Below are 6,138 nucleotides of genomic sequence, written 5' to 3'. Positions count from 1 at the left end.
GTGGGTTAAAGCCTCTGCCTTTAGCTCAGGTCATGATCCCAGGGTCCTGGGATCGAGTCCCACATCGGGCTTTTTGCTCAGCAGGGAGCCTGCTTCCTCCTCTTTCTCTCTCTGCCTGCCTCTCTGCCTACTTGTGATCTCTGTCTGTCAAATAAATAAATAAAATCTTAAAAAAATAAAATACATGCTCAGGTTTCTTACCCACAGGAACTGAGAGAATAAATATTTGTTGTTTTAAGTGGACACATTTGGGGTAATTTGCTATGCACCAATAGATAACAATACAATGGTCTTAGAGAAGGAGTGCTGGAGATCAGGAGAGCCTACTCAGGGCTGGTCAGAGAAGCCATGTCAACCAATATAGGACTGTGACCAGATCTAATCAAGTAAGGAGACATTTGTCTTTTATACCTTCTCTAAGTCCTTAGCACTAAGTATCCAGAGCCTAGAAGAAGGGATGGGTGAGGGTGTGAAGGGGTGGGACTCTTTTCTTTTTTTAAAAAATATTTTATTTATTTTAGAGAGTGAGAGTGCAAATGAACTGGGGGAGAGAAAGAGGCAGAGGGACAAGCAGACTCCCCACTGAGCCGGGAGCCTGATGCGGGGCTCGATTCCTGGACCCTGGGATCCATGACCTGAGCCAAAGGCAGATGCTTAACTGACTGAGCCACCCAGGTGCCCCTGGGACTCTTGAGCACATCAAAATGATGGGTTTTCTGTGCACAAGGGCACAGCCTGTTTCCATCCAAGAGCTACCTGGCACTCAGCAGAGGCAGGACAGACAAGAGACCTTGTGACATTCCGTAGGGGAAAGGTGGCCCCTAGAGCCACAAGTTAGCCTACCCCAAGGGGGCTATGTGTATAGACGGTGCTAGGAATTAGCATTTGAAAGCAGTCTCTGTTTTTGTCTAGGAAAGCATGAGGGATCTGTCATTTTCTTGAAAGTTTTACTATCTTCTGTAATCACAGGAAGCACTGTCTTATTATGGAGGAGCTACTTTCTCCATCAGAGGGTGCACAGACATGAAAGAGCCGGGCCTACAGGACCCAGGATCCTTGGAAATCCTGGGAGCTTCACTGGGTGCCATTATGTGGAAGCAGGAGAGCATTCTTTGTTGAGTTTTGTACTGTTTCTTTAGGAAATCTTTTTGAATTTCCCTCCATTCTCTTAAAAAAAAAATTCACTGTAGGAGAGAAGAAAGGAGAAACTAAAAACCACGATCCCAGTGCTTAGCAGAACTGTCAGTGCACATCTTGGTGTATGTTCTTCCAGTCTCTCTTCGAAGCTGTCTCTGTTGTGTTTTACACGGTTGACTCCTACCACAGTAACATTTTTGCCAACATCTTCTGTAATTTACCCTAATAATAACTTGACATTTTTTCATGTTTCCAAGTATACGACCGTATTCTTAAAAAAGTATATATATTTTTTGTTTATTTGAGAGACAGAGAGAATGAGAGAGAGAGAGTATGAGAGGAGAGAGGTCAGTGGGAGAAACAGACTTCCTGGCGAGCAGAGAGCCTGTTATGGGACTTGATCCTAGGACTCCAGGATCATGACCTGAGCCGAAGGCAGTTGCCCAACCAACTCAGCCACCCAGGCGCCCACAACCGTATTTTTAAAAAAATATTTTTAAGCATTTTTTTTTTTTTTTTTAGATTTTATTTATTTATTTGACAGAGATCACAAGTAGGCAGAGAGGCAGGCAGAGAGAGAGGAGGAAGCAGGCTCCCTGCTGAGCTGAGAGCCCAATGCGGGGCTCAATACCAGGACCCTGCGATCATGACCTGAGCTGAAGGCAGAGGCCCCAACCCACTGAGCCACCCAGGCGCCCCACGACCGTATTTTTTTTAAAAAAGATTTTATTTTTAAGTCATCTCTACATCCAGCGTGGGACTCGAACTCCCATCCCTGGGACCAAGGGTCCCATGCTTCACCAACTGAGCCAGCCAGGTGCCCCGACCATAACGTTATTTAAAAGATGCAACATAATTTAGGGTATTTAATGTCCTTTTGGGGGACATTTAGAAAGGTTCAAGTTTTCTTTTTTTAAAGATTTTATTTATTTATTTGTCAGAGATAGAGAACACACACACAAACAGGGGGAGGGGCAGACAGAGAGGGAAGCAGGTTTCCTGCTGAGCAAGGAGCTCGATGTGGTACTCGATCCCAGGACCCTGGGATCATGACTTGAGCCGAAGGCAGATGCTTAACCTTCAGAGCCACCCAGGCATTCCAGAAAGGTTCTAGTTTTTGATATGCAGAGATGACTCTTCTCCTTACTTGGTTACACCAAGTGAGGTCAAGGTGAGAAAGGGGCATAGACTTAGCGCGGTGAGACCAGGGAGAGACAAAGAACACCAGGGTTCTCAAGAACTCACTTTCCTGTGCCTGTGCCTGTGAGAGTCAGACCATGTGCAGCCTGTGGCCATCCTGTCTGTAAGGTGAGGGGGTTGGTCCTATGGTTTCTTTGGTCATTTCCACATTTGTGAATTTTTGACCAGTTGAGTGATCTTCAAGTTCTCCTCCAGGGTGCTTCCTCCTGTGTGAAATGGGAATCGAAATGCCCTTCGCAGGTGGACCAGAGGATTAAATGTGAGCATGTATGTCTATCATGGACCGCAACACAGTAAGCCCTCATCAGATCTCCCTTGTTACTAGGTTGAACCATATGAAATTGCTGTATTTTGTAGGTTGAACATGACTAATATCGGCGATTTCACGTGGTCCAAGCTAATAGTTTTTCTCCTATAATCTGCTTCCATTTGTGCTTTCTTTTTTCCCTTATATACTGGCTTACTGCAGCAAGAGAAGAGAATGGAGACATTCTACAGACATAACACAAGCAGAGGCCAACCCACGCTTCTGGCTCTTAAGGCCAGTGGGTGTATGGAGCCTTACTTTGGCTTTAGAAGTTGCCAGGAGAGAAATGGTGTTTTTCACTAAAGGGACAAGAATGTGAGCTATGTGGCTGGCTTGGCCAGCTCACTTTTCTTCTGATTTCCCTTCTCATTCGGTCTTGAGAAGCCGGACAGCAAAGGGCCTGCTGATAGGCAACAGTGACCGAGGGGAACATGGGTCCGAGGAGGATGGGCAGGTCTGCGGTCTAGCGCCCATCTTTCAGAAAGAAATACCTCACACACCTCCTGTATTGTATTGTATTTACCATTACTGTTAATTTTAAGTAGGCTCCACGCCCAACATGGGTCTCTAACTCACCACCCTAAGATTGAGAGTCACATGCTCTCTCCTGGACTGAGCCAGCCAGGTGCCTCCGGCTACCTCCTGTGTTTAAAGTGAACTATAAAGATGCCTTTGATTCCTTGGAGTTTTTGAAATGCTGATGGGTAATGGGGGTGGGCTAGGGGCTGGCAGTCCCGTCTGAGAGTGCCAAGGCAGCTGCTTGCCATTCTCCCTTCGCATCCTTGGTGTTCTACACTGGGGAGACATGTGGTTGAGAATATGCATGAGAACGTTGTGAGTGTGTGTGCATGTGCGCGTGCACGAGGGGCCATGGGGGAAGAGGTGCACTTGTACATCTGCATGAGGAAGAAAAACAATTGGGGGAAAGGGAATTGGAGGAAGAAATATATAAAGACCTTTAAAGAGAAAACTGTTCTCATCCTAATCACCTGGGCCAACCTCTGTCTTATTTGGGAAGCCTTTTCGAGGTTACCATGAAAGACAGTCATCAGGTGATCACTGAGCACCAAATGATTCTAGTCTTGGACCAGACACAGCAATCTCTCTTCTCGAGCTCCTGAATTACCAGAATATTCTTGTCTAACAGCAAAGGGATAGCAAAAATTGTGAGCCTCCCTGAATGTTTTCTGTTTCTGTTTTCTTCCCACATGCCCATGTGATGTCAACTCTGAGGCTCTTCCCCGGTCCCTTTCCAGCTGGGGGCCACTTAGCACAGGTGAATGGGAGCAGTGGGAGCAGGGCAGGTGCCGGAGGGCTGGGGAAGAGCAGCTTCTGGGAGCTCTTCGGTCTGCATCCCTGGAGAACAGAAAGTCACGTTAGGAAATACACAGGTTGATGGGGAGGGAGATGATGGGGGAAGGTCCATGTGCTGACATCCAGGATGGGGGCCGCTGAGGACGGTCCAGTGAAGGCCAGGCGTGGTGCAGGGCAGTGCCCCTGCACAGGGCTGGGTGGGTGACCGACCTCATGGGGTAGCCTCGGGAGAGTCTGTGTAGAGTCCCCAGGTCAGGGCATTGAAATGGAGGAAACTGGCAAGAGTAGAGGATTCTTCCTGGAAGAAATAAATGTTCCAGCATGGAGTCTGCCAGTAGCTGCTGTTCTGCGCATGACAGGTGGGATGGCTTCCGAAATGGTTCTGACCTACCTGCTGACAATGCTGATCCTCTTAACGGGGTAAAGCAGCAGGTATACAGCGAAATGTGGAGGGCCCCCAGGGCTCCTGCAGGTGGAGTGGGTTCACCTCCTCCCCCCCCCCCCCCCCCGGCTGGAAGGGCATGTCCTGGAATAGCACAGCAAGTGGCCAAGGACACTGTCAGTCACGGACTGATCTGTCCATGAACCAGAGGTCAGTTTTTTGTCCTATTCATGTCTGAATCCAATGACGCCTCAAAAAATTGATGGTTGGAGTTGGTGGCACAGGATGCAAGGCCTGCTACAAGAAAAGGAAGTAGGAAGCAGGGCCAGTCAGAAGGTCCCTGAGCCTGCAAACCCAGCTGAGAACTGTGAGTTGGATACTGGACAGCGGAGCCAGAATTCCTCGCAAATCATCCAGACGCCACTTCAGGTCTCCCCACTGCTTTCTGGAAGCTGGTTCCAGCTTCAGAAGTTAGTTCTTTTTCCTTTGGCTTTGCAGACAGAGGCAGGCTGCGGGGTGGAAGAGGTCTCAGGACCTAGATGTCTGCTATGGCCTGACCCAAAGGTGTTTTTTCCGGGAAAGAAAATGGCGCTGGTCTCACTTCCGTTTTACTTGCTGGTTGAGGCTTCTGTCCAGTTGTGTGACATGCAGGCTCTGGAGGAAGGTTAAGTGCTGAAATGTCCCCCACAGCTTATGGACGGTCCTGAAAAGATGCATCCGTGTGAGGGGATTCCTGCAGTACCCCTTTGTCTGGAAGCCGTACACATCCTCCGACCCAGCCTGTTGGGAGGCACGAGGAGAGAGTATGTGGGGATGGGGCTGTAGTGCCCGAGTCTGGCTGCTCCCTGGGGTCCCCGTGTCCTCTCTTCTCATGGTTGCTGGGCACTGCCATCTTCCTTTACTTGAACTTTCACTTCCATGGTTAGTCTTCTGTGCCTGGGAAGGGCACACCACGTAGGGAAACAGCATGAGTCATGGTCCGAAGGCAGGCAGCGTCCTGGTGTCTTTGGCAACCTTTTCGCAAACCATCTCTAGGCCCTGTTTTACTCATAACCAGGAAGGAGGCCCCTTTCCTAGTGTTATTTTCGCGTGCACAGCTGGGGCTGACCCAAGTCCCTGCTCATCCTCACCGAAGCTGGTTTAGTGCTTCGAAGAGGACAGTTTGAGATGGCGGCTAACGCCACTGATGTGTTCCTGGAACGAGGACCTCTAGGATTTGCATAGCCGCCCCGATTTACAGTAGACCAAGGAGTCTCATTGCTTGGCAAAGTCAAGGGACAGGATTACACGGGGGCAATGGGGTTTAGTGATTAAGCAGAGGGTATACCATTAAAGCATTTTTCCCCCTTATGATGAGTTATAAATTTTTGTTGTGGATAATTTTTATTGCAGAGGAAAATATCAAATAGCACAAGAACAAAAATAAAAAGGATTCTGGGGGCGTCTGAGTGGCTCTGTCTGTTAAGCATCTGCCTTCAGCTCAGGTCATGATCCCAGGGTCCTGGGATTGGAGCCCTGCGTTGGGCTCCCCACTGAGTGCCCAATCCCTCTTGTGCTCTCTTTTTCTCGCTCCCTCAGATAAATAAATAAATAAATCTTCAAAAAATTTTTTTAAAAAAAGATTCTGGAAGCCTCCCCCTCCCCCCAGAAGTAATAGGATCTGTTTGACTATTTGAAATGAAATTTTTTGAAAAAGATTTTACTTATAAGAAAGAGAGCAAGCACACATGTCGGGGGTGGTGGTGAGGAAGGATATGGGGAGATGGAGAAGCAGACTCCCCACTGAGCAGGGATCCTG

At 48.4% G+C, this 6,138-nt stretch overlaps 1 pseudogene; it reads right to left on the bottom strand.

Moving 5' to 3' along the window:
* Window positions 1-430: 430 nt before the first annotated feature.
* Window positions 431-4,753, bottom strand: LOC131835447 (protoheme IX farnesyltransferase, mitochondrial-like; annotated as a pseudogene).
* Between the last annotated feature and the right edge of the window lie 1,385 nt (window positions 4,754-6,138).

The sequence above is a fragment of the Mustela lutreola genome, chromosome 7, assembly GCF_030435805.1.
Source record: "Mustela lutreola isolate mMusLut2 chromosome 7, mMusLut2.pri, whole genome shotgun sequence".
Classification (NCBI taxonomy): Eukaryota; Metazoa; Chordata; class Mammalia; order Carnivora; family Mustelidae; genus Mustela; species Mustela lutreola.
Note: the sequence above shows the minus strand (reverse complement) of the source record. Positions and strands in the feature narration are given on the sequence as shown.